The sequence below is a fragment of the Triturus cristatus genome, chromosome 1_1 (assembly GCF_964204655.1).
Source record: "Triturus cristatus chromosome 1_1, aTriCri1.1, whole genome shotgun sequence".
In the NCBI taxonomy this organism is placed as follows: Eukaryota; Metazoa; Chordata; class Amphibia; order Caudata; family Salamandridae; genus Triturus; species Triturus cristatus.
The window spans coordinates 367,267,743-367,295,619 of NC_140579.1; the positions used below are offsets into that span (position 1 = coordinate 367,267,743).

The following is a 27,877-nucleotide window of genomic DNA, read 5'->3' on the forward strand; positions in this document are numbered from 1 at the left end:
TTTGCTAAAGCCCGCATTGACAGCGTCCAGACGGCCTCCCCCTCTGGTGTGGGTAGAGGGGAGCCTGGAGTACGAAGTGGGTTGCATCCGCAACGCCCGGTATAGGAAGGGCAGGTTATGGTTCCTGGTATCCTGGAAAGGGTACTCGGGGGAAGAGGATTCCTGGGAACCGGCGGACGCTGTGCATGCCCCGGTGGCGGTTCGAAGGTTTTACGCCAAACATCCGAAGAAGCCTGGCTCTAGGAGGCGCTGGGGGAGGGCACCTACTGTGAGGGTTCAGGTGCCGATGCGCCTACCCAGCGTCCCAGGACTACGAATCCCAACAACCCTGAAACCAGGAAGTGGGAGGCTTCTTAAGGCCGTCACGCACGTCAGGAGACGTGCGTTATTTTGAATCCTAGGAACTTCCTGTTCGCTGCTCGGAGCTCGGCGTCCCGGCGAAACAGGAGGCTTGCAGCGCATCCCGAAAAGATACCATCCCGGAGTACCTTTCCCCGTCCCTCGGAGCCTGGCGACCAGGCGGGGAGAGACCTTGCCGGATAGAGAGTTACCGGGAGTCAAAGCCCGGAGGGAGGAGCATCGGAGCTCGGCTGAGCTACTGAGGGAGAGATCGCATCACCCGCCTTCCAGGGAACCGGCTCTCACGTCCTATCACAACCGCGCTTGCTGGTAAGTACAGCAGGGCGGTCTTGAATCGAGGAAGGAAAGCCCGCTCGGATGAGCGAAGCGTTATGTTGGCCCTCGGAGCCTACCCTTAACTATAAATAGCAGGAGGGATTTGTACTTGGATTATTACGCTCGGAGGAGCGAACTTTACAGAATTCCCGTTTCTTTTTTCACCCCGCGCTGAAAGTGCGCATTCAGCAGGATTACGAGACTTGGCAATTACCCCGCGCTGAGAGGGCGCATTCAGCAGGAGTACGAGACTTGGCAAAGGGTTCAGGGCGCTGCTTTGTAGAGGCTAGGGAATTGCGAGCGTGTTGATATCCCCGGTGAAGGAGCGCTACAACGTAGGGACTCCTGGCGGCGGTGTAACCACCGTGGAAGCCGACATACACTGGAACAAGGCCCGTGACATTACCCTTCTAGTAAGGCAGGGAGACGCCTAGTAGTGTCTAGGAGGTGTTTATTGTGGATCTGGTGTTCCTACAGTTATAGTAAGCCTGTGAATTAGCGAGACCGACAGAGAGTAGTCCGCTGAGATTCTAGGGCATTATCCTTTGCTTTAGCGAGACCGACAGAGAGTAGACTGTTGTTCATTGTTGTATATTTGGTTGTTCTGTGTTTTTTCTCTTTACAGGATCTAATCCCTGCTGACCCCTTCCCCTATCCTTTCCCTCGCCTGATCCCCTCTGGGCTCTGTATCCTTTGGTTGGAGTCCGGGAGATCTGGAGGTGGAACTCTTTTTCGTCGCCCGGATCCTGAGGAGTTCTCCCGATCGTGGCATTGGCCACAAGGGAGATTCTTCAGTCTTCTTCTTTCGTCGAATGTCGAAGGTCCAGAGTTTCTGTTCAAGTTGCAGGTTCAGGATAATCTAATCTCCTGGGGCCCAGCTACCACTCTTATACTAATCTGAGGGGCTGGGTTACCTGCTAGGTCACGCCTGATGGGTGGGACCTGGGAGGGGGGTGGTTACACCCACTTCCCTTTGTCCAGTTTCGCGCCAGGACTGGGGCTGGAGTGCCCCAGCACCGGTTTGAACTGGACTATGCACGGGACACCTTGTGTGCCCCAGGCATGTCTCATTCTTTTCATCCCTCCCTGCCCCAATACACTAAGGCCTGTCTGGGGTGGTGCTCGCACCTCCCAAGGCAGGAAACCTATTGTCCAAGCCTCCCTTGCCGGGATCACTCTCAGCAGCAGGAGGTCAGACTCGTGTCTGTGGCAGCAGCATCCATTTTGTGATGCTGGGGCTCTGGTTAACTTTAACCGGGTAAGCAGGTTACAACATGTCTTCTCCATCTAGAAGGGAGGGATAATATCCTCATCTCCAGAAATGGGATGGGGGTATTATTCCAAAGTGTTAGACACCTTACACGACATGTTTTGATAAAGCCAAACCATAGTTACCATAACCGTTTAAGATTATAAGGCACTTTAAGAGTATATGGTAGGCTATATCATAGAACAGCTATAAGGACATGGTTCCGAAAGCTGCAGACAGGCTCAGCTCATGCTAGAGCACCATCTCACATGTTACCAAGCACTCTGCCTCCAGGATTGTTAAGGCCTGCCATAGGAGTGGCTGATAGGTACACATGTGTCTATATGTAAGTTAGGTATAGGAATACTACACCTAAGCAAGGAGTGATTACACAACCTTGCCCCAGCTGAGTGATCAGCCATGCTGCAGCCCCTGGTAGGCCTAGGGTACACCTATGCCCTGGGTACCTAAGGTACACTGTACAGGGGCCAATAAGGTGATCCTATCCAAATGGGTTATGCACCTAAAGTACATAGTATCAATTTAGAGAGAGAACAGCAGGGCTGTGGGTCTGGTTAGCAGGTCCACAGCCACATCTAAGTCGAAAACCAGTAAAGCAAAAGCAAAAAGTGGGGGTGAACATAGAAAGCAGACCCTACTCTCCTACACCCGGTATGTATGATGCTGTTTGCGGGTCTTAGGTAAGCCATCTTGTCTATGTTTCTCATCTAATACATTTTTCTGTTTATTTTACAGGTCTTCCCCTGGCCCGTGTCGTCTCCATGTAGCGTCGCGCAAGCTTCTTTAAGGTAAGTCCATTAGTTATTGTTATGTATTTATTTTATAGTTTTTCATTAATTCTCATCATAATATGTTTGAGTTTTTTCCATTAATTTGTACAGTGTTTAATTTGCTGAGTTTATTTAGATATATATGTAATGCTTTTTGGGTGATGCTAATAGACGTGGTTTTTGCCGAAAGTGCTGTTATTTGTATTTTGTGGGAAATTCCTTATTTAACTATGGCAGGGTGGGGCACGTTTTTCATTGAATCTGCTGGTGTCGGTATGTTCTGTTGGTTTCCAGATGGAACGGTAGACGGGACGCAGCTACAATATGGTAAGTGCAATCTTTGTTTAATGTTTATATTAATTTAGTTTATTTTTTAATGTTATCATTATGCATCTATTGATTTTGTATTTGGCCTTTTGGTAAATGACTGTCATTGCTTAATGTTGTTTGTGTTTCTTGGACTGTTTTCTGGTTGTGTGTAGCGGCGTCTCAAGATAAGTTACAGGTCTACCCTGGCCCGTGGCGTCTCCGTGTAGCGTTGTGCATGGAGTGCCTTGCCCGGTATGTATGCTGGTGGTTGCAGGTCTCAGGTAAGCCATCTTGCCTATGTTTCTCATCTAATGTTTTTTTAATTTTTCTTTTTCAGGTCTTCCCGGCCCGTGTCGTCTCCATGCAGCGTCGTGAATGGAGTCCTTTGCCCGGTATGTATGATGCTGTTTGCGGGTCTTAGGTAGTCCATCTTGTCTATGTTTCTCATCTAATGCATTTTTCTGTTTTTTTTGCAGGTCTTCCCCGGCCCGTGTCGTCTCCGTGCAGTGTCATGCATGGAGTGCTTTGGCCGGTATGTAGGATGCTGTTTGCGGGTCTTAGGTAAGCCATCTTGTCTATGTTTTTCATCTAATACATTTTTCTGTTTGTTTTACAGGTCTTTACCGGCCCGTGTTGTCTCCGTGCAGCGTCGTGCATGGAGTGCTTTGCCTGGTATGTATGATGCTGTTTGCGGGTCTTAGGTAAGCCATGTTGTCTATGTTTCTCATCTAATAAATGTTTCTGTTTATTTTACAGGTCTTCCCCTGGCCCGTGTCGTCTCTGTGTAGCGTCGCGCAAGCTTCTTTAAGGTAAGTCCATTAGTTATGTATTTATTTTATAGTTTTTAATTAATTCTCATCATAATCTGTTTGTGTTTTTTCCATTAATTTGTACAGTGTTTAATTTGCTGACTTTATTTAGATATATATGTAATGCTTTTTGGGTGATGCTAATAGACGTGGTTTTTGACGAAAGTGCTGTTATTTGTATTTTGTGGGAAATTCCTTATTTAACTACGGCAGGGTGGGGCACGTTTTTCATTGAATCTGCTGGTGTCGGTATGTTCTGTTGGTTTCCAGATGGAACGGTAGGCGGGACGCAGCTACAATATGGTAAGTGCAATCTTTGTTTAATGTTTATATTAATTTAGTTTATTTTTTAATGTTATCATTATGCATATATTGATTTTGTATTTGGCCTTTTGGAAATGACTGTCATTGCTTAATGTTGTTTGTGTTTCTTGGACTGTTTTCTGGTTGTGTGTAGCGGCGTCTCAAGGTAAGTTACAGGTCTACCCTGGCCCGTGGCGTCTCCGTGTAGTGTTGTGCATGGAGTGCTTTGCCCGGTATGTATGCTGGTGGTTGCAGGTCTCAGGTAAGCCATCTTGCCTATGTTTCTCATCTAATGTTTTTTTAATTTTTCTTTTTCAGGTCTTCCCGGCCCGTGTCGTCTCCATGCAGCGTCGTGCATGGAGTCCTTTGCCCGGTATGTATGATGCTGTTTGAGGGTCTTAGGTAAGCCATCTTGTCTGTTTCTCATCAAATGCTATTTTCTGTTTGTTTTACAGGTCTGCCCCGGCTTGTGTCGTCTCCGTGCAGCGTCGTGCAAGGAGTGTTTTGCCCGGTATGTATGATGCTGTTTGCATGTCTTAGGTAAGCCATTTCGTCTATGATTCCCATCTAATGCATTTTTCTGGTTTTTTTACAGGTCTTTACCGGCCTGTGTCGTCTCCGTGCAGAGTCGTGCATGGAGTGCTTTGCACGGTATGCATGATGCTGTTTGCGGGTCTTAGGTAAGCCATCTTGTCTATGTTTCTCACCTAATACATTTTTCTGTTTATTTTACAGGTCTTCCCCTGGCCCGTGTCGTCTCCGTGTAGCGTCGCACAAGCTTCTTTAAGGTAAGTCCATTAGTTCTTGTTATGTATTTATTTTATAGTTTTTAATTAATTCTTATCATAATCTGTTTGTGTTTTTTCCATTAATTTGTACAGTGTTTAATTTGCTGACTTTATGTAGATATATATGTAATGCTTTTTGGGTGATGCTAATAGACGTGGTTTTTGACGAAAGTGCTGTTATTTGTATTTTGTGGGAAATTCCTTATTTAACTACGGCAGGGTGGGGCACGTTTTTCATTGAATCTGCTGGTGTCGGTATGTTCTGTTGGTTTCCAGATGGAACGGTAGGCGGGACGCAGCTACAATATGGTAAGTGCAATCTTTGTTTAATGTTTATATTAATTTAGTTTATTTTTTTATGTTATCATTATGCATCTATTGATTTTGTATTTGGCCTTTTGGTAAATGACTGTCATTGCTTAATGTTGTTTGTGTTTCTTGGACTGTTTTCTGGTTGTGTGTAGCGGCGTCTCAAGGTAAGTGACAGGTCTACCCTGGCCCGTGGCATCTCCGTGTAGCGTTGTGCATGGAGTGCTTTGCCCGGTATGTATGCTGGTGGTTGCAGGTCTCAGGTAAGCCATCTTGCCTATGTTTCTCATCTAATGTTTTTTTAATTTTTCTTTTTCAGGTCTTCCCCGGCCCGTGTCGTCTCCGTGCAGCGTCGTGCATGGAGTGCTTTGCCCGGTATGTATGATGCTGTTTGCGTGTCTTAGGTAAGCCATCTTGTCTATGTTTCTCATCTAATACATTTTTCTGTTTGTTTTACAGGTCTTTAGTGGCCCGTGTTGTCTCCTTGCAGCGTCGTGCATGGAGTGCTTTGCCCGGTATGTATGATGCTGTTTGCGGGCCTTAGGTAATCCATCTTGTCTGTTTCTCATCTAATGCTATTTTCTGTTTGTTTTTCAGGTCTTCCCCGGTCTGTGTCATATCCGTGCAGCGTCGTGCATGGAGTGCTTTGCCCGGTATGTATGATGCTGTTTGCGGGTCTTAGGTAATCCTTCTTGTCTATGTTTCTCATCTAATACATTTTTCTGTTTGTTTTACAGGTGTTTAGTGGCCCGTGTCGTCTCCTTGCAGCGTCGTGCATGGAGTGCCTGCCCGGTATGTATGATGCTGTTTGCGGGCCTTAGGTAATCCATCTTGTCTGTTTCTCATCTAATGCTATTTTCTGTTTGTTTTTACAGGTTTTTCCCGGCTCGTGTCGTCTCCGTGCAGCGTCGTGCAAGGAGTGTTTTGCCCAGTATGTATGATGCTGTTTGCGTGTCTTAGGTAAGCCATCTTGTCTATGTTTCTCATTTAATGTATTTTTCTGTTTGTTTTACAGGTTTACCCCGGCTCGTGTCGTCTCCGTGCAGCGTCGTGTATGGAGTCCTTTGCCCGGTATGTATGATGCTGTTTGCGGGTCTTAGGTAAGCCATCTTGTCTGTTTCTCATCTAATGCTATTTTCTGTTTGTTTTACAGGTCTACCCCGGCTCGTGTCATCTCCGTGCAGCGTCGTGCAAGTGGTCTTTTGCCCGGTATATATGATGCTGTTTGCGTGTCTTAGGTAAGCTATCTTGTTTTTTTTTTGTTTTTTTTAAAACTTTCTTTATCCAATTTTTCCCATTAGTCATGTGCAGTATTAACATGAGTTGTTAGCACCAGATGCAACAGTATTACACAACATATAACAAATTGTCAGTTCATCGAAATTATCATATTGGCCAACATTGAGTCCATAACAGAGGCCGCTACTGCAATCATGGGTATTTGGGAGGGAATATGGAACGTCACAAAAACCATGCACCCCCATTTGTCCGAGCTGGATGTTTCCATGTGTCACCCCGGGTGAACAACTGTACGAACAACGCCAATCACACCTGCGCCAGGCACCTCATCCCCTATCCACATAAAGAGTTCTGACCGCATTGCATAAAACCACCACATCCCCACGCCCACCCGCAGACCAGGCAAGACTTTCATCCCCTGTTCCAGCAATCAGGAGCTCGTGGCGGTCTCTGCATTATCATCGACAGTGCCTTTATTGTCCACAGTGGGATGTGATAGGAGATAAGTCTTAAGAGGTCCCCAGACATCCACAGGCTTCGAGGCAGTAGGCAGAAGCTCCGCATATCTGAGCAATGTGCCCTGACAGTGTACCATGTCCTGTATCCAGTCTTTAAACTTGGGAGCTCTACCTCTACCCCATCGGCATGCCACTCGTCTTTTTGCCAGTAAAAGGGCCACAGTAATAAATCTACGATACGGTCTTTTAATTAGTTTAGTGTATACTAATAGTGCCTGTGTAGGAGAAGGAGTTAGAGTGGTGTCTATCATTTCAGAAAGGCCCAAGTAAACCTGACGCCAATATCTATTAATGTCTGGACAACCCCAAGCTACATGCAGGAAATCCGCTGATGGCGCATGACAACGCCCACAGCGGTCGTCCTCACGGAGGCCAAACCTGCGCATCTGAGCGGGAGTGCAGTAAAGTCTGTGCAAGAATTTGTAATGAATGATCCTGAATCTACTACTAGATGAAATCTGCTCAGTCTGTTGACAGCAAAAGTTCCAGAGGTCATCCTCCAGGGGCGTACCTAGTTCCTCCTCCCATTTAGTACGTGCTTTACAGGGCCTCGGTTCGAGTGTGGTGTGGATCGTGTGGTATAGCTTAGAGACCGCGTTCGCAGGGGAGTCAGCCTGGAGCAGCTGGTGTAACGGCTCCAGCCTGGGTGGCTCGCCAGGGTACGTGTCGGTAATTGCCTGGATCCCACTACGTAGCCGGATGTACAGAAACATTTCCATGGGAGTGTGACAATGAACCAAATCGACCTTCATGATACAGATCTCCCCATGTCCTAAGTTGACGTTTGGCCATCATTTTTTTGAACAGTTGTTCCTGTAGTAGTTTGGACTTTACGCGCAATGTGTCGCCAAGCGAGGATGGAGCTAGATATAGGGGTCTGATACGCGGCCTGTGTCTCAGGTATACTAACTAACGCCCCTTCCAGCGGGATAGGGTCAGCCAGCCAATGTTCCACAGCTACCTGGGGCATAAAAGGGGGAGGATGGATCCAGTAGTAAATGAAGTGCGCCTGTGCGCTATGATAATATAGTGCAAAATCCGGTATATCGAAACCTCCTTGCGCAAATGGGCGGGTCAACAAATCCCAACTCAGGCGAGGCCTCTTGCCCCCCCAAACCAGCCGGATGAGTTCAGATCGCAAGGATGTGAAAAAAAACCTACCCGGGTGATAAGGGATGTTGAGAAATAGGTAAAGTAATTTTGGGAGAATGACCATTTTAATGAGGGATGCCCGGCCCGCCATGGAGAGGGGGAGCGTGATCCACCTGGATACGCACGTCTGAATATTGTCCATTGCACGACCATAGTTCGACCGCATTAGTTCCGCCCTATCCCGGGATTTCAGTATTCCCAAATAACGGACTTCACTGTCACACCACTGCAGAGGGTAATCAGGGGGGAAAGGCTTCGCCGCTGTGGTAAGAGGGAAAATAGTAGATTTTCCCCAGTTAATGTGAACTCCAGACAACACAGAGAAACGTATAAATTCTCTCAATATGGGGTTAAGATTGACAGTGGGGTCCCTGATGTAAAGCGTGATGTCGTCAGCGTATAGGGATATCAGAACCTGTCTCTGGAAGCAGCGCAGAGCCTTGTCTCGGTGGTGCTGCCTGAGTCGGGCCGCCAAGGGTTCAATGGCCAGAGCAAATAAAAGGGGGGAAAGGGGGCACCCCTGCCGAGTGCCCCTTGATATCTCAAAAACCTCCGCTATACGACCGTTAACACCCACCCTGGCCATGGGTTTATGATAAAGTATTTCAATCCATCGCGAGAATCCTATGGGAAAGCCCATATTACGTAGTATACATAGGAGGTAGTCCCATTCCAAGGAGTCAAATGCTTTGGTGGCGTCTAGGAAGACTGCCACCATTGGTAAGTCCGGGTCGACATTTTGCAGTATAGAAAATAAAGTGCGCAAGTTATGTGAGGTAGCTCTGCCGGGAATAAATCTCGCTTGATCGGATAGCACTAGCCCCTCCATCAGTAACTTCAAGCGATTGGCTAGTACCTTAGTCAAGATCTTAGCATCACAATTGATCAAGGAGAGGGGCCGATATGAATCGCAGCACGTCGGGGGCTTTCCAGGTTTGAGCAATGAGGTGATTAAGGCCTCCTGCATCGAAGGTGGGAGAACACCAGATTCATGTGCCTCGTGGAAGACCTCCTTTAGCACCGGCGCTAGTATGTCCACATAGGCCTTGTAAAAGTCTATAGGAAGCCCATCTAACCCTGGTGCTTTTCCAGATGCCATCTGCCCTATGGCTTCTCTAATTTCATCCAGTTTGAAAGGTGCTGCCAGAAACTTCCGCTGATTGTCCGGCAGCCAGCCCAGGGTATGCTCACTCATGTAGTCATCCATCTCCAAAGTCCCTACTCTGGTGGTGGTATATAATGACGCATAGTGTGTGGTGAAAGTGGCCAGGATTGACTGAGTGTCGCGCAGGAATACTCTTCCTTCTCCCTCCAACTCAGTGATGAAGTTAGAGTGACGTGGGGGCCTAATAACCCCTGCCAGGGACCTGCCGGGTCGCTCACCCTCTCCATACGCCCTAGGTTTGAAATATTTACTGCGGAAGTTAGCCTCCCTATCGGCTGTGGATTTGTAGTCAGTCAGTGCCTCCCTATACTGAACCTGTGCAACTGTATTAGTGGCGAAGTCCGGACGTGTCTCTAAATTATGAAGTGTGACCTCCAATTTATGTAGTGTGTCGCGCAATGCCCTCAGCACCCCCGAGCCCTTGGAAAGGCAAACACCCCAAATCGTTACCTTCAACGCCTCCCACATAGTTGCCATGCACTCCACGATCCCCTATTGTGTAAAAGGAATTCCTCAATGTCGTACCCCAGCTCTGAACGAAAAAGTTCATCAAGTAAAATGTTGGGCTGTAGTCTCCATGCAGGCGGTCTCCCCACCACGTCCAGGAACCGGAACTTTGCCAGTACTGGGGAGTGATCTGAAAAAGTGCGGCCTATATGTTGTGCCCCTGACAGCGCCGGGGCCAGGCCCCGAGAGATTAAGATGTAGTCCAGCCTAGCCCATGATGCGTACGCTGAATTCCAGTGTGTGCCCTCAGTCAACAACAGGTGCAGGTGCCGCCAGGTGTCCATGACATCCTGATTGTCGCATATGTCCCTCAGATATTTATACGTGTTGGTGTAGTGGTGTGCAGATGGGTTCAATCTGTCCATTACTGGATTAAGAACTGCATTAAAGTCCCCTCCCCATATCATGTGTGTGGATCCTATATCTTTAACTTGTTCCAGAGAGCTATTAAACTGCTAGGGTCATCATAATTAGGCCCATAAGAGGAGGCCAAGGTGATGGTCTCATTGCCAATCCTGCCCCACATTAAACAGTATCGCCCTTCCCGGTCAATCGCCTCACCCAGGGGAGTGTAGGGGATATGTCGTGTTATCAATATAGCGGTACCCCTAGCGTAAGAGGAATAGGGCGCAAAGACCGAGTGCGCCGCCCATCTTGAAGCGAAGTTAATACGGCGTAATGGGTCCATGTGAGTCTCCTGTAAAAACACTATGTGTGCACCCAGCCTGTCCAACGCCTGCAATATCTGTTGACGCTTCCTGGGGTCGCCCAATCCCCTCATGTTCCAGGAGATAGTAGTGGTCATTCCCCCCGAGCCAATATTAGTGTTACTGACGGGGCTCATTTGCCCACCCTGATTGCGTCTGGTCAGAAAAAGCATCGTCAACCATCTGGCCTGTAGTTACCTCTGTCTGGATCATGGCCGATAACATTTTAAGTCTATGCTCTGTATCATGATCCATTACATCTTCCACAAATACAAAACCAAATTCCCGAGAATAACCCCCCCCACCCACGCCGACATCCCAATCATGCCGGGTATGTACCCCCCCCTCTCAAACCAAAAAAACAAACACATCACAACTCTGGCGGGGCACTCCCGTACTGGGGGACACACGGGGTCCAGACCTGCCTACTATCTCCCCCCGATATCACACCCGCCACCCGTCAGTCATCACAAGTAACGGTAAGAGCGGGATTGGGGGAGAAAGCGCCAGGGCGACAAGTTGCCAGGGCAAGGTGAAAACCCTGAGAATATTGAAGCGCTCCGGCTCCGCAATGAGCATCCAGTACCAGTGTGTATAGCGAACTTAGCCTAACAGATCAGGAAATGCCTATAAATGGATCAAGTCATGGTACCAAACGTGTAGCATAGTCAAACAGAGAGCGCCGCCCTCGATCAGTCCAGTGCCGAGGTAGGCGAGCGGGACCGCTCCCGCCCCCGGGGGATTCTAGGATGGTCACGGGGTCGCTTATTGTCTTTCAAGAAGTGTTCCACATGCGCTGGGTCTTGAAACAAATGTTGTTTGCCCTGATGAGTCACACGCAACTTGGCCGGGTAGACCATGGAGTATTGAATGCCACTCTTAAGGAGCTTCTTCTTGACTGCCACAAACTTGCATCGCGCATCCTGTACCGATTGCGTGAAGTCCGGATAAAAGGAGAGCGTGACATTCTCGAACTGAACAGGTTGTTTTTCACGGGCAAGTCGCAGTAAGGTGTCTCGATCTCTGTAGTTTAGAAATCTGATGATGATAGGCCTGGGGGGTGCACCGGGAACAGGCCGGGGGCCAAGAGAGCGGTGCGCCCGCTCCACCACTAGCTGTTGAGAGAAAGCCTCCAGGCCAAACAGATCAGCCAGCAACTTTTCAATGAAGGTTTCCATTTTGCCCACATTGGTGGATTCTGCCAGGCCAATTAGGCGCACATTGTTTCATCGCGACCGCGCTTCTAAATCTTCATTCTTATCTGCGATCACTTTTAAAAGTTTTTCCATCTGTGTAACCTTGGTAGTAGTTGCCGACATTCCATCTTCCAGATCCGAAACCCTCTGCTCCGCCTCCTTCACCCGGACCTCCTGTTGATCTAATTGATGCACCACAGAGTCCAGGCGTTTGGACATGTTGTCCAGTTTAGAGTCAATGGATGTGAGACTCGTTTTCATACTGAGCAAAAGCGCCTGCCAGTCTATTTCAGCGCTGCTCCTCCATCAGATTCGCCCTCCTCCGACGGTGGGGCTCGAGGTTTTTTTTGGGGGGATTCAAAGGGGAGTTTGGACTGTCTAGTATCCGTCTTCCCCATGTTGGCGAGGTAGGGGAGGGGGGGCACCCCAGCACCCAGGAGCAGACTCGGAGCCCCTCCGCCGCAACTCCCAGCAGGGCTAGCAATCTCACTGACAATGGGGGATAGCACGTGTCACAACCAGAGCTCTAGCCGAACCCTAAAGAGGCTGGGGCTCCACACGATAAAAAACCAGGGGGAGGACCCCCACAGCCAGCGTCCTCAAGTCGCCAGGCCCCTCGCCCCCGGTGGTCAAAGGGGGGAGATCCGCCGATCAGGCCCGCCAAGGATGACTCCGAATCAGTACCAGTGTTGAGGGGGCTGAGTTCCGACGGACGCTGCCAGGCCAATGTCGCTGCCGGTGCACCGCTGCTCCCTCCCCTCGTGTAGTGTGTCAGTTGGATGGTGGCACGGGAGTCCCCCCGTCTTCCCCCAAGATTTCCGAGTCCTGGGCGCGAGTGGCCCCCCCACAGCCTCCTCCACCTCTCCTCACCGAGTTGTCTGCTCACTGCAGGTCGCCTACGAAGCACCGTGGGTCACAGCCGCCTCCTCGCTGCTCCCGCCTCCGCCGCACGGGCCGTGCGGCCTAACGGCCCTGGTGAATCCCCGACCTCGCGTGCTCGCGCACGCCACACAGCACGATCGGGATCGTCCGAAGCCGTGTCCGCAGGCCGATGGAGACGCCTCGTTCTCAGGATCGATAGGGCGGCTCAGCCCCAAACCTTCAGCGAGTGTGCCAGCCAGCTCCCTGCGCCAATAGTGCCTCTCAAATGTTTGTTTCCACGCCTGCTGATGGGCTGAAGGATGGATTAGTCGCCCGGCCGGCGAGAGCCTCACGAAAGTGCTGCCATGTCGGTGTGGCGCCCTCTAGCGCCCCTTTAGGTAAGCCATCTTGTCTATGTTTCTCATCTAATACATTTTTCTGTTTGTTTTACAGGTCTTTAGTGGCCCGTGTCGTCTCCTTTCAGCGTCGGGCATGGAGTGCTTTGCCCGGTATGTATGATGCTGTTTGCGGGCCTTAGGTAATCCATCTTGTCTGTTTCTCATCTAATGCTATTTTCTGTTTGTTTTACAGGTCTTCCCCTGCCCGTGTCATCTCCGTGCAGCGTCGTGCATGGAGTGCTTTGCCCGGTATGTATGATGCTGTTTGCGGGTCTTAGGTAAGCCATCTTGTCTATGTTTCTCATCTAATACATTTTTCTGTTTGTTTTACAGGTCTTTAGTGGCCCGTGTCGTCTCCTTGCAGCGTCGTGCATGGAGTGCTTTGCCCGGTATGTATGATGCTGTTTGCGGCCCTTAGGTAATCCATCTTGTCTGTTTTCTCATCTAATGCTATTTTCTGTTTGTTTTACAGGTCTACCCCGGCTCGTGTTGTCTCCGTGCAGCGTCGTGCAAGGAGTGTTTTGCCCAGTATGTATGATGCTGTTTGCGTTTCTTGGGTAAGCCATCTTGTGTATGTTTCTCATCTAATGCATTTTTCAGTTTTTTTTGCAGGTCTTCCCCGGCCTGTGTCATCTCCGTGCAGCGTTGTGCATGGAGTGCTTTGCCCGGTATGTATGATGCTGTTTGCGGGCCTTAGGTAATCCATCTTGTGCTATTTTCTGTTTGTTTTACAGGTCTACCCCGGCTCGTGTCGTCTCCGTGCAGAGTCGTGCAAGGAGTGTTTTGCCCGGTATGTATGATGCTGTTTGCATTTCTTGGGTAAGCCATCTTGTGTATGTTTCTCATCTAATGCATTTTTCAGTTTTTTTTGCAGGTCTTCCCCGGCTCGTGTCGTCTCCGTGCAGCGTCGTGCAAGGAGTGTTTTGCCCGGTAGGTATGATGCTGTTTGCGGGTCTTAGGTAAGTCATCTTGTCTATGTTTCTCATTTAAAGCATTTTTCTGTTTGTTTTACAGGTTTACCCCGGCTCGTGTTGTGTCCGTGTAGCGTTGTGCATGGAGTGCTTTGCCCGGTATGTATGATGCTGTTTGCGGGTCTTAGGTAAGCCATCTTGTCTGTTTCTCATCTAATGCTATTTTCTGTTTGTTTTACAGGTCTACCCCGGCTCGTGTCATCTCCGTGCAGCGTCGTGCAAGGAGTGTTTTGCCCGGTATATATGATGCTGTTTGCGTGTCTTAGGTAAGCCATCTTGTCTATGTTTCTCATCTAATGCATTTTTCTGGTTTTTTTTTTACAGGTCTTCCCCGGCTTGTGTCGTCTCCGTGCAGCGTCGTGCATGGAGTGCTTTGCCCGGTATGTATGATGCTGTTTGCGGGTCTCAGGTAAGACATCTAGTCTATGTTTCTCATCTAATAAATTTTTCTGTTTGTTTTACAGGTCTTTACCGGCCCGTGTTGTCTCCGTGCAGCGTCGTGCATGGAGTGCTTTGCCCGGTATGTATGATGCTGTTTGCGGGTCTCAGGTAAGCCATCTTGTCCATGTCTCTCATCTAATGAATTTTTCTGTTTTTTTAATGGTCTACCCCTGCCCGTGTCGTCTGCGTGCGGCGTGTCAAGGTAAGTTAGCCTGATTTACTAGGGTGTGATGCAGCTACATTAAGGAACAGTGTGATAGTTGGATTTTCTGTATTATGCAATTATTTGGTTGATTGATATTGCTTTATGTTACATTTCCATCTGCATCTTCTTTAAGGTAAGTCCAATAGGTATTCTTATGTGTTTATTTTATTGTTAATGTATAATGTGTTTGTTTTTTCTTGTACATTTTGGCGTGTTTTTTGTTTGCTTTTTGTTAAAAAGCATTGAATTTATTTCGGTATATAGGTAATGTTTTAGGGCAATGCTAATAGTCGTTGTTTTTGTCGAAAGTGTTATTCGTATTTTGAGGGAAGCCCCTCATTTGACTACGGCAGGGCGGGAGATGTTTTTCTTTGAATCGGCGGACATCACTATGTTCGTTAGAGTTGTGTGACGCAGGTACATTAAGGTAAGTGTGATATTTGTGTAATGTTTGTATGCATTTATTGTATGGATTTTGTTAACAATATGAATTTATTAGCTTTTCTGTATTATGCTACTTTCTGTTACATTTAAATTGCTTTATGATACATTCTCACTGCAGCTTCTTTCAGGCAAGTACAATAGGTATTTTTATGTATTTCTTTTATACTTAATTAATTCTTGGCAATCTGTGTGTTTTTTTGTATATGTTTGCATGTTTTTAGTTTATTTTTTGGTGATAGCAATTGAGTTTATTTAGATATATAGGTAATGTTTAAGGGTAATGCAAATAGAATTTTTTTGGACGTAAGTGCTGTTATTCGTATTTTGGTGGAAGTTCCTCATTTGACTACGTCAGGGCGGGGCACGTTTGTCATTGAATCTGCGGGTGTTGGTATGTCCTGTTGGATTCCAGAATGAACGGTAGGCGTGACGAAGCTACATTATGGTAAGTGCAATCTTTTTCTAATTTTTATACGTATTTAGTTTGCGGATTACTGTTAACATTACGAATCTATTGTTTATGTATTTGTCCTTTCGTTTAATTAATGTCTTTGCTTAATGTTGCTTTTGTTTCTTTGAATGTTTTCTGATTGTGTAGCGGCGTGTCAAGGTAAGTCAGCGTGTTTTACTAGGGTGTGACGCAGCTACATTAAGGAGCAGTGTGATATTTTGATTTTCTGTATTATGCTACTTTTTTGTTGATTGAAATTGCTTTAGGTTACATTCTCACTGTAGCTTCTTTAAGGTAAGTCCAATAGGTATAGTTATGAATGTATTTTGTAATTAATAAATAAATCTTAGGATAATCGGTTTGTGTTTTATTCTATATTGTGTCCACTTTTTGTTATTTTTTTTGTAAAACTAATTGAGTTTATTTAGATATATAGGTAATGTTTTAGGGCAATGCTAATAGCCGTTGTTTTTGACAAAAGTGCTGTTACTCGTATTTTGTGGAAAGCCCCTTATTTGACTACGGCAGGGCGGGGCACGTGTTTCATTGATTCGGCGGCTATCGCTATGTTCGTTAAAGTTGTGTGACGCAGCTACATTAAGGTAAGTGTGATATTTGTGTAATGTTTGTATGCATTTTGTGTAGGCATTTTGTAAACATTGTGAAATTATTAGCTTTTCTGTATTATGCTGCTTTTTGTTTGATCGCGATTACTTTGTTACATTCTCACTGTACCTTCTTTAAGGTAAGTCCTCTCGGTATTTGGTATGTGTTTTTTAGAGTTAATAATTATTGTTTAGGATAATCTGTTTGTGTTTTCTTCTATATTTTGTACAGTTTTTAATTTGTGTTTTGAAATACTAATTGGATTTATTTTGATATTTTGGTAATGTTTTAGGATAATGCTAATAGATGATTTTTAACGAAAGTGCTGTTATTTGTGTTTTGTGGGGAGTTCCTCATTTGACTACGGCAGGGCGGGGCACGTTTTTCATTTAATCTGCGGGTGTCGGTTTGTTCTCTTGCTTTCCAGAATGAACGGTAGGCATGAGGCAGCTACATTATGGTAACCGCAATCTTTGTCTAATGTTTATATGTATTTAGTTACAAAATTACTGTATCATTACGATTCTATTGTTTATGTGAGTTGCCTTTTGTTACATTACTGTCATTGCTTAATGTTGCTTTTGTTTCATTGAATGTTTTCGGAGTGTGTAGCGGAGTGTCTCAAGGTAAGTTAGCCTGTTTTACTAGGGTGTGACGCAGCTACATTATGGAACTGTGTGATATTTGCCTTTTCTGTATTATGCTACTTGTTGATTGCTTGAAATTGCTTTGTTACATTCTCACTGCAGCTTTTTAAGGTCAGTCCAATAGGTATTGTTATATATTTATTTTATAGTCAATAAGTAATTCTTAGGGTAATGTGTCTGTGTTTTATTCTATATTTTGTCCAGTTCTTAATTTGCTTTTTTGTAATAGTCATTGAGTTTATTTCAATATATAGGTAATGTTTTAGGGTAATGCTAATAGCCGTTTTTTATGACGAAAGTGCTGTTCTTCGTATTTTGGGGGAAGCCCCTTATTTGACTATGGCAGGGCGGGGTACGTTTTTCTTTCAATTGGCGGACATTGCTATGTTCGTAAGAGTTGTGTGACGCAGCTACATTAAGGTAAGTGTGATATTTGTGTAATGTTGGTATGCCTTTAGTGTATTATTTTGCTATATTTAATAATTTATTCGACTTTCTGTATTGTGCTACTTTTTGTTTTATTGAAATTGCTTTGTTACATTGTCACTACAGGTTCTTCAAGGTAGGTCCTCTCTGTATTTGTTAGGTGTTTATTTTACAGTTAGTAATTAATGTTTAGGGGAATGTTTTCGTGTTTTATTCTATATTTTGTTCAGTTCTTCTTTTTCTTTGTTTTGATAGCAATCGGGTTTCTTTACAAATATAGGTAATCTTTTAGGGTAATGGTGATCGATGTTTTTGACGAAAGTGCTGTTATTCGTATTTTGTGTGGAGTTCCTCATTTGACTACGGCAGGGCGGGGCACGTTTTTCATTGAATCTGCGGTTGTCGGTATGTTCTGTTGCTTTCCAGAATGAACGGTATGCGTGACGTAGGTACATTATGATAAGTGCAATCTTTGTCTAATGTTTATATGTTCTTAGTTTAAAAATTAATGTTATCATCATGAAGCTATTGTTTAACTATTTCGCCGTTTGTTAAATTACTGTCATTGCTTAATGTAGCTTTTGTTTGTTTAAATGTTTTGTGATCGTGTAGCGGCGTGTCAAGGTAAGTTAGCGTGTTTTGCTAGGCCTGTTTTCCTTTACCCCGGCCCGTGTAGTCTCCGTGCAGCGTCGCGCAAGGAGTGCTTTGCCCGGTATGTATGCTGCTGTTTGCATGTCTCGGATAAGCCATCTTGTCTATCTTTCTCATCTAATGCATTTTTTTGTTTTCTTTTACAGGTCTTTTGTTGGATTGGTGATTCTAATTTTGTGTTACTTTTCAGGGTGCTATGTCGCCCGTGTTGGTATAGTGAAGACTCGGATTTAGATATAGGTTAGTACGGAGTCAACAATCACCTAGAGGTAAGACTAATTATTTATTTTCTCACCTTGCTTGTATTTAAAATGCATGCTTTATTTATTTTTTATTTTTTACTTTACAACACAACTTGGAGCCACATTGCTTTTTACTGCACCACTATGTGTTACATGCATGCTTTCACATTCACTCCGCACATCCTCACTAACAATTAAATACACTCCCACCTAGACATCCCTTTCATCCTTACAAGGAAGACCCGCACCCAAACATTAGCATACGGCTAGACAACAACATCTTACACACATGCTGTTCGTAAACACCAAGTGTTGCCTTCTTTTGTTATTCATTTGAAGTAACTGCCCTTTTTTTTCTCTTTTACAGTACTTAAACTAGAAGAGCAACCATTCTAAACATCTCTCGGAAGAACGTCATCCGGTATACATCGCGAGCTGACCTATCTCTGTTGCAAAAACACAGTAAGTAACTTATTGCATTGCAATGGGAATACGCTTCGCATTACCGTCTTCGAATTTATGTTCACGTTTTTTGGGCCTTTGCTTTCCATACTTGCAAGTATTTTATAAAATCACTTTTATTAACAGATTTATCGGGTAGTTGGCCTGAACCTTATTACTTTTCAATGCTGTTTTGCGTGTTAGTTATAGGAGCGCGTTTATTATCTTGTTGGCCTTTCTTTTCAAACTTTCACTATTTTAGAACAGTAGCAATCAACCTACATATGTTGCACATATTTAAAAAAAACAATATCACTTTAAATGCATACATGGTCTTTACGGTCTTGCCTTCAAAACTTTTACCATTGACATGCAACTAATCGATAAATTCTTTTTTTACAGATTTATAGTGCAGTTGTCCTATAAGTTAATACTTTACAAATCCGTTTTGCTTGTTACTTATAGGAGCGCGTTTATTATCTTGTTACCCTTTATTTTCAAACTTGCGACTATTTTAGAACACTGTCGATTAACCAACATATGTTGCACACCATTAAAAAAAGAAAATTTGTGCGCAACATGTACATAATCTTAGCGGTTTGGCTTTCACCACTATTACCATTGGAATTAATCTAACAGTTAGCTATCATTGGCGTTACATTTGATACTTAGTAAAGCTACCTCTGCATGGTATAGTTTTGCTTCACTTGCTTTCAATACTTGCAACTGTTTCCATTGATCGAACAATTATCCGCTGGTACGGAACTTTCAGCTGACACAATGTAGCACTTCTAACGTTTATTCTCTTGCCACTGTTATTTTAAAATGTTGCAACAATTTCTATTTCAGTAACAAAGCACGTTGTAGAATGCTAAGCGTTCTCCCGTCTACCATTTGAATTATCTCATGTTCGGTTTGCATCAGAAATTACATTACATCTGTCATCCCTATGTGTACTTTCTTATCGTGTGCTTTACAAACAATAGACTTTACCTTCTAGACCCGTTTTTTTACTGCGCACCTTTAAATGTTTTTGATACATTGCTTTTAGTCATGCTTTGTATTACAATATATTTACCATCTCCTTTTCTCGCCTCTTTACAGATATTTTCTTGCTACATTATGGTTCATTTTATAATTTCCATGAAAGCCGTATACACGTTATTTACACTTAGCTGCATTTTTAGACGAAACCACGTGTGGGTGGTTATATACTATCACTGGTATTTGAATGTAATAGTTTTTTAGTCTTTTCGTTGACTTTGCTATCGTGCGCTTAGGAAACTAGATACACGCTTCGAAATTAATTGTATATTTTCTGATTGTGCGCTTTACAAACATTAGACTTGAAGCTTTTAGTCTTGCTATTTAGCTGTGCTAATAAAATGCTATTGTGCGCTTAGGAAACTAGATACACGCTTCGAAATTAATTGTATATTTTCTGATTGTGCGCTTTACAAACATTAGACTTGAAGCTTTTAGTCTCGCTATTTAGCTGTGCTAATAAAATGCTATTGTGCGCTTAGGAAACTAGATACACGCTTCGAAATAAATTGTATATTTTCTGATTGTGCGCTTTACAAACATTAGACTTGAAGCTTTTAGTCTTGCTATTTAGCTGTGCTAATAAAATGCTATTGTGCGCTTAGGAAACTAGATACACGCTTCGAAATTAATTGTATATTTTCTGATTGTGCGCTTTACAAACATTAGACTTGAAGCTTTTAGTCTCGCTATTTAGCTGTGCTAATAAAATGCTATTGTGCGCTTAGGAAACTAGATACACGCTTCGAAATAAATTGTATATTTTCTGATTGTGCGCTTTACAAACATTAGACTTGAAGCTTTTAGTCTCGCTATTTAGCTGTGCTAATAAAATGCTATTGTGCGCTTAGGAAACTAGATACACGCTTCGAAATTAATTGTATATTTTCTGATTGTGCGCTTTACAAACATTAGACTTGAAGCTTTTAGTCTCGCTATTTAGCTGTGCTAATAAAATGCTATTGTGCGCTTAGGAAACTAGATACACGCTTCGAAATTAATTGTATATTTTCTGATTGTGCGCTTTACAAACATTAGACTTGAAGCTTTTAGTCTTGCTATTTAGCTGTGCTAATAAAATGCTATTGTGCGCTTAGGAAACTAGATACACACTTCGAAATTAATTGTATATTTTCTGATTGTGCGCTTTACAAACATTAGACTTGAAGCTTTTAGTCTCGCTATTTAGCTGTGCTAATAAAATGCTATTGTGCGCTTAGGAAACTAGATACACGCTTCGAAATAAATTGTATATTTTCTGATTGTGCGCTTTACAAACATTAGACTTGAAGCTTTTAGTCTTGCTATTTAGCTGTGCTAATAAAATGCTATTGTGCGCTTAGGAAACTAGATACACGCTTCGAAATTAATTGTATATTTTCTGATTGTGCGCTTTACAAACATTAGACTTGAAGCTTTTAGTCTCGCTATTTAGCTGTGCTAATAAAATGCTATTGTGCGCTTAGGAAACTAGATACACGCTTCGAAATTAATTGTATATTTTCTGATTGTGCGCTTTACAAACATTAGACTTGAAGCTTTTAGTCTTGCTATTTAGCTGTGCTAATAAAATGCTATTGTGCGCTTAGGAAACTAGATACACACTTCGAAATTAATTGTATATTTTCTGATTGTGCGCTTTACAAACATTAGACTTGAAGCTTTTAGTCTCGCTATTTAGCTGTGCTAATAAAATGCTATTGTGCGCTTAGGAAACTAGATACACGCTTCGAAATAAATTGTATATTTTCTGATTGTGCGCTTTACAAACATTAGACTTGAAGCTTTTAGTCTTGCTATTTAGCTGTGCTAATAAAATGCTATTGTGCGCTTAGGAAACTAGATACACGCTTCGAAATTAATTGTATATTTTCTGATTGTGCGCTTTACAAACATTAGACTTGAAGCTTTTAGTCTCGCTATTTAGCTGTGCTAATAAAATGCTATTGTGCGCTTAGGAAACTAGATACACGCTTCGAAATAAATTGTATATTTTCTGATTGTGCGCTTTACAAACATTAGACTTGAAGCTTTTAGTCTTGCTATTTAGCTGTGCTAATAAAATGCTATTGTGCGCTTAGGAAACTAGATACACGCTTCGAAATTAATTGTATATTTTCTGATTGTGCGCTTTACAAACATTAGACTTGAAGCTTTTAGTCTCGCTATTTAGCTGTGCTAATAAAATGCTATCGTGCGCTTAGGAAACTAGATACACACTTCGAAATTAATTGTATATTTTCTGATTGTGCGCTTTACAAACATTAGACTTGAAGCTTTTAGTCTCGCTATTTAGCTGTGCTAATAAAATGCTATTGTGCGCTTAGGAAACTAGATACACGCTTCGAAATAAATTGTATATTTTCTGATTGTGCGCTTTACAAACATTAGATTTGAAGCTTTTAGTCTCGCTATTTAGCTGTTCTAATAAAATTATTTTTGAGAGACGTTGCTTTTTTCAATCACACTTTACAGCACAATACATTTTAAAAGTATAAACACATGCTTCAAGTCTCGAAAGTTAAACGCGCAAATTGTACATTTTTGGCTGCATTTACTTTAACATTGCACTTTTTAGCATATTACATATGGGGGCTCCTTATCGAGCCTCCTTAAGAAACTTTTCTTTGCACAATGTACCACAGCCTGTGGAGGGAGTTGCGGTTACGCTGAAAGGCGAGGCGAAGAAGGCCCAGGGTAGGGGGTTCTCAGAAACAGAATATGGATAATTAGAGCTAAGGGAACTATGTAATCAATTTAGACAAATTCAGTAGCGCGCTGCATTTTACGAGCTACCTACATAATAAATGTATTGTTTTTTTCGACATAAGGCTTGGACTAACTATCTTTTCTTTGCGCTGTCATTTGCTTTCGCAGGAAAACACAGCAGTCCAACCATTTCTTAAAGCAGCACCATCTACTATACATCTGTATAGTTGGTCTACTTTCGTTACTAGGACACGGTAAGTTATTTAGCATATTACAATGCACCAAAAACGTTCTTTTTTATGTTACCACATCTTACTCTACAAGACACACTCTATTACTCTCTGATATACACTAAGCAAAACACTCTCTACTATACTTACTGGACTACATGCACTGTCTTATACACTATACCACACAATTCTGCTATATACTCTCTACCACATACTCTTTTGCACACACTCTTTACTACTCACACTCTTTACTACGCACACTCTTTACTAAACACTCTCTACCACACACTCTCTACCACACACTCTCTACCACACACTCTCTGCCACACTCTCTCTACCCTCAACCTATCTATTACACACTCTGCAACACACTCTCTACCACAAACTTTAATACAGTCTCTCACACACACACTCTCTACCACACACACACTCTCTACCACACACTCTCTGCCATCCACTCTCTACAACACACACACTCCGTGTGTGAGAGTGCGTGTGACAGAGTGCGTGTGACAGAGTGCGTGTGCCAGAGTGCGTATGCCAGAGTGCATGTGACACACTGTCACACACACTCTGTCACACGCTCTCTGTCACACGCTCTCTGTCACACGCTTTACCACACTTTCTTTTTACATACTCTATAACACACACTCTCTACTGCACACATTTAAATGCACACCCCCTCTACATGCACCATAGTCAATACTGACATCTCTACTAACTTTATTACCCTCACTACTATGCATTACTACTTGCTCTACAGTACATAACCTGCTCCTTCTACTCTCTCTACTACTTCATATATACTACACACTGTCTATTCTTCACTCTCCTCTTGTTTTTCATTACTTTTTTACACTTTCAAGCTATAAGTTGACAATAGCTGATGATGAGAAAGTGAGCATGCAGGTGAGAACCAAGCTGCAAACTCCAATGGTGTTACTTATGTGAGGCACTGTCAACTTTTTTCACAACTTTTTACTTTGTATATCTCTATGTTCACACCAGTAATACACTTTATTACTCTACAAACACTCTCTGCCACACACTCTCTGCCACACACACTCTTTTACACTCTCTCTACCACACACACTCTTCTACACTCTTTTTACCACATTCTCTGTACAATACACTCTCTATTACAATGTATACTACTCACTACTACTTGCTCTCTATTGCACACATTACTAATATTTACTATTAACTACTACTAACTCTATATTACACACTTCTTAGTACACACTTCCTAATGCGCACTCTCTAACAAACACACTCTAACACAATTTCTACCACATACTCTTAATAAACACTCCTAATACCACACTCTCTCTACCACACTCTCTCTGCCACACGCTGTCTGCCACGCGCTGTCTGCCACGTGCTGTCTGCCCCCCCGCTGTCTGCCCCCCCACTGTCTGCCCCCCCACTGTCTGCCCCCCCCGCTGTCTGCCACACGCTGTCTGCCACACACAATTTGAAAACATTCAAAGAAACAAATGCAACGTTAAGCAATGACAGTCAATTCACAAAAGGCCAAATACATAAACAATAGATTCATAATGTTAACAGTAATTTTTACACTAAATACATATAAACATTAGGCAAATATTGCACTTACTATAATATAGCTGCGTCACGTCATTGTTCATTCTGGAAACCACTCCTAGATTCAATACTAAACATGCCCCGCCCTGCCGTAGTCAAATGAGGGGTGCCGCTCGGAGGCTGAACTTTGTGCTGATTTGTGCCCAGTGCTTTGAACTACCCGGAGGATTGCGTTGTGGGGAGACAGAGCGAGACTGGTGTTTTTACTTCTAAATCAACTCCCGGGACTGCGAGGACCAGTGGGCCTTGCGCCTCCTCGAACATCCATCGCAGCTGGTGCCTCTTCCCGGCCCTTCCCTCCCACGCTACATAACGCCTCGCGGCCCCCGCTTCGCGGGAGCCGCTAGGAGGCTGAACTTTGTGTTGATTTGTGCCCAGTGCTTTGAACTACCCGGAGGATTGCGTTGTGGGGAGACAGAGCGAGACTGGTGTTTTTACTTCTAAATCAACTCCCGGGACTGCGAGGACCAGCGGGCCTTGCGCCTCCTCGAACATCCATCGCAGCTGGTGCCTCTTCCCGGCCCTTCCCTCCCACGCTACATAACGCCTCGCGGCCCCCGCTTCGCGGGAGCCGCTCGGAGGCTGAACTTTGTGCTGATTTGTGCCCAGTGCTTTGAACTACCCGGAGGATTGCGTTGTGGGGAGACAGAGCGAGACTGGTGTTTTTACTTTTAAATCAACTCCCGGGACTGCGAGGACCAGCGGGCCTTGCGCCTCCTCGAACATCCATCGCAGCTGGTGCCTCTTCCTGGCCCTTCCCTCCCACGCTATATAACGCCTCGCGGCCCCCGCTTCGCGGGAGGCGCTCGGAGGCTGAACTTTGTGCTGATTTGTGCCCAGTGCTTTGAACCACCCGGAGGATTGCGTTGTGGGGAGACAGAGCGAGACTGGTGTTTTTACTTCTAAATCAACTCCCGGGACTGCGAGGACCAGCGAGACTTGCGCCTCCTCGAACATCCATCGCAGCTGGTGCCTCTTCCCGATCCCTCCCCCAGGATACTATAATTGTTGCCCAACTCACGCGTAAGCGGGACACGAGCGGGGCGCAGTCTGGGGCGAAGCCCGGGCCAAGGGAGGGCCCGTTCTAGCCCGTTACAGACCGGTCAAGACCGGACCGGGCCATCCCTCGTTAATCTGCTGTATGGACTTGACTTGTTTGTGTTCCCTTTCATTAGCACACATCACTCATCTGTATTGTGGTTTATTGTTAGAATGGCAGCCAGGGAAACTCGCAGTAAATGTCTTTCGTCTAGTGCATCTATCTCTGGTACGCTAGACTCTTTTTTAATTAGAGCTAACTCCCTAATATCCAACGAGATAACTGTTCTGGAGAAACGACTCTCAGCAGGCATTGAAAATGTTAAAAGGTCGTCCCTGGGTCACATCGCTAATGCAAGAACGCCTGACAACGAACTCAGGCCCCGCAAGCATGTTTCCTCTATCGTCATCTCTGAGGCCAACTCCCTCTTAGCTAACGAGTCTCTCCCTGATAACACCGCTTCGGCATCTTTCAGTAAAGGCTCTAGCCCCACTCCCGCCCCAATTCAACTCTCTAATGCAGGTCATAAGCGCCCCAGAGGTGCTAGGGAGGGGGCAGTCTCGAAGAGGAAAAGGGGTCCACCGCCAAAGAGGAAGAAGATCCTCAAGGTACCTGTTCCTCCTGCCCACTCAGTCCCTCTTTGTGGGACTAGCGCAAACCCGATTACGACTTCAGCCGCTGTAAATGAGCCTGAATCTACATTGATTATTAATTCTGATCAGGCACCTCCTGTGCAACATCCCCATACAATTATCACTGGTAACATGGGTACAATGACTGATCCCCAAAACCAAGATCTCGAGGCCCTTCTAAAATCCTTACTTAATCCCCTCTGTACCAAAATGGACCACTTACAAGCAAGACTTGCAAATTTGGAAAGGGTTCTTGAGTTGCACTTTGATCCCGTCCCTACTCTACCATCAGAAGGAAGGGGGCGGGTAATTACTGCTCCAAATGAGAAACAAAGCACTTCTATCTCTTTATCATCCATACAAGTCCCTGAACTTCCTCCACTCCACCATCAGGTTCCTACTTCTTCCACCAGTAGTTCTGCCCTCCCTTCTCTTCCTGGGGTAATTAATAATTTAGCAATCAGGGTAGAGAAAGAACAGCACCAGGATACTACCATATTCGCCTCCACCTTGGGAGAACTTCAAATCTTAAACCTCCCCCCGGAGGCGGCGTCTCTGGTTGTTGTCCTGGGGGGAGTTCCTAAACTTACAGAGGGAACAAATGAATCCTTCGCATCACTTAAGATTAAATTGGTAAGTTGGCTTTCAAAACATAGACCACTTTCCCCAAAATATATGGGTGAAATTCTTATGGTCCGAAGGGTTCAATGGGTGGGTCCAACTAAGTAGGGTCTTAACGGGGATTGTGTCATTGTAAATATGAGGGATATGGGTGTGTTTCTTTCATTCTTAACTCCCCCCATAGGGGGCCAGAATCCTCTATTAGGACACTCCCACTAACTCTTTTCTACCCCCCTTCTACTAGGGTCCAGGAACAAGAACACGAACTAGGCTGGACACGGGTGGGACGCAGAGGCTTTCCAGTTGGGCAAACAACTAGCTATGACTCTCGGGGTTATTCATCGTACCTTAGGGACTTTAATCGGTTTAGGTGCCTAAGTGAGAATGACTGACTAAATATTACTGATCCGCAGATTGATCCGCTAGGGGACTATGACGAAGCAATTCTTATTAAAGCAAACCACACTAAGTCATTAACCCAAGGTGCATCTGGATTGGGATTAGTCAAAATCATACCATCAACGCCCCCAAGTACCAACCCGCATCTAATTCCCAGAGCGACTAATAAGTCGCCACCGGCAGAGGCATCTAAAATCTTGACAAATAACTTCTTCCATGTGATTCCCCCCCCCAGCCTCTCATAACGGGGAAAATATGACTGGCCCATGTATTATTGACCACACAATCCCAGGGGACGCCCTAATGGATATTCAAGATTCATCACCGTCTCCCGTACAACTGAAAATACTATCTTGGAATATAGCTGGCTTGGCTAACAAACTAGGGTGCCATGACTGGGGCAACTTTATAGACTCCATGGACATCTGCCTTTTCCAAGAAATGTGGGCAAGGGTTCCACATTTTCGTAGTGGTTTTGCTTCCTTTTCAATCCCAGCCCAGTGGCAGGGTCGGGGCAGACCTTCAGGGGGATTGACTATCTGGGTTCGTACTCACCTCGGCTGCAAAGCGACCGAGGTGAATGCAGACTCCCCAGATATTCAGTGTGTGATCTTGGCTTGGCCGAATGACGTTTGCCTTACCCTGGTTAATGTATATTCGAGACCAGTGAATCCGACTGCGGAGTCGACAACTATTGCTCAGCTTTTGTCCTTTCTTAACACCCTCCCCCGGTGTCCCACTTTGTTAATAGGAGGTGATTTCAACTGCCATTTTGAGCCTCTTCCTGGTATAATAGATGCCGATATCCAGGATGAGGACGATTACTGGAAAATCCCTCCACCTCTGGGCAATCCTCCAAGGGCTTGGACCCCGCTGGTAGTCCAGATCACGGCCTTAACCTTGCAATTTTCAATCAGGGCTTGCAATGGACGCTTTAAATCTGATGCCCCCGCCAAATGTACTTTTAATAAAACCTGCCATGAGTCCCTGTTGGATTATATATTTGTGGAGACCCACTCCTGGGACAAGGTACTTGATTTTAAGGTCCTCCCGAGAGCTGATAGTGACCATAATCCATTACTCCTATGGTTTTCCCT

General features: G+C 44.7%; 1 long non-coding RNA gene across 1 annotated transcript in view; it reads left to right on the plus strand.

Moving 5' to 3' along the window:
* The first annotated feature begins 22,429 nt into the window (after positions 1–22,429).
* LOC146870229 (uncharacterized) overlaps positions 22,430–27,877 on the plus strand; it is a 44,229-nt gene continuing 38,781 nt past the window's right edge. Inside the window, exon 1 of the long non-coding RNA XR_014970060.1 lies at positions 22,430–22,508. This is a non-coding gene — a long non-coding RNA (uncharacterized LOC146870229). The remainder of the gene's footprint in view (positions 22,509–27,877) is intronic.